The sequence below is a fragment of the Ctenocephalides felis genome, unplaced genomic scaffold, assembly GCF_003426905.1.
Source record: "Ctenocephalides felis isolate EL2017-DRISC unplaced genomic scaffold, ASM342690v1 CF-g0.4_SCAFFOLD_01604, whole genome shotgun sequence".
In the NCBI taxonomy this organism is placed as follows: Eukaryota; Metazoa; Arthropoda; class Insecta; order Siphonaptera; family Pulicidae; genus Ctenocephalides; species Ctenocephalides felis.
Window position 1 is genome coordinate 50,148,406 of NW_020537758.1, and position 883 is coordinate 50,149,288.

Genomic DNA, 883 nt, shown 5'->3' on the forward strand with positions numbered 1-883 from the left:
ACCTTGTCATCAGAGGCAGGTGTTGCGCGAGAAGGTGAAATACAGAAACCACCCAAAGAGGTGACAAGAAGGACTAAGGATAACATTCCCCAACCACCCTTTGGTCACCTATAATGAGAACGCGAACCACTGTATTGTAAAGTTATATATTGTAACATAAAATATATCCATTTATGGTGTTCTCAAAGTTCTTTAAACCACTTATGATTTAGAGGATAGCTGATCCCAAGTCTAATATGTCAATCATCCATGATGATTCCAAGTGACAACTTGAGTTAGAACTCTCAAGATTATCAATTATTGCTTATGTTAAATTGTGCTTATGTTTGAACTCACTCACACAGTAAACATACTCACACACAGTCATACATACACACATAAATAAATTGGCTTTTTAATTGAATTTTTAAAAATACAATAGATGTCACTCCATTGAGTGGTCAACTAATCTGGGTGATATATCAAGGGCTGAGTCTGGTCTTTATCTATCTTCGAAATTGATCTATCTTCAAATCAATTGGAACTTTTTCTTTTGAGCCTCCTGGATCGGGGTTCTTGAAGAAGATGTTTAACTATTTCATTGGGATAGGATTCCAACTTCTCAAAATGGCGATGACTGGTACTGGTAATTACATCTTTCACAAATGGTATGTTCAAGTCATCATGAATAATTTTGTTACTAACATACCATGGAGCGTTTACGACCTGCCTAAGAATTTTTGATTGAGTTCGTTGAATTGAATCAATGTAAGATTTTCGTGCGCATCCCCATAATTCCACACCGTAGGTCCATATCGGCTTTATTATGTTTTATATATTAGTAGCTTGCTTTCAATAGGTAATTTAGATTTGTTACCTATGAGCCAGTAGAGTTCCTTAGCTC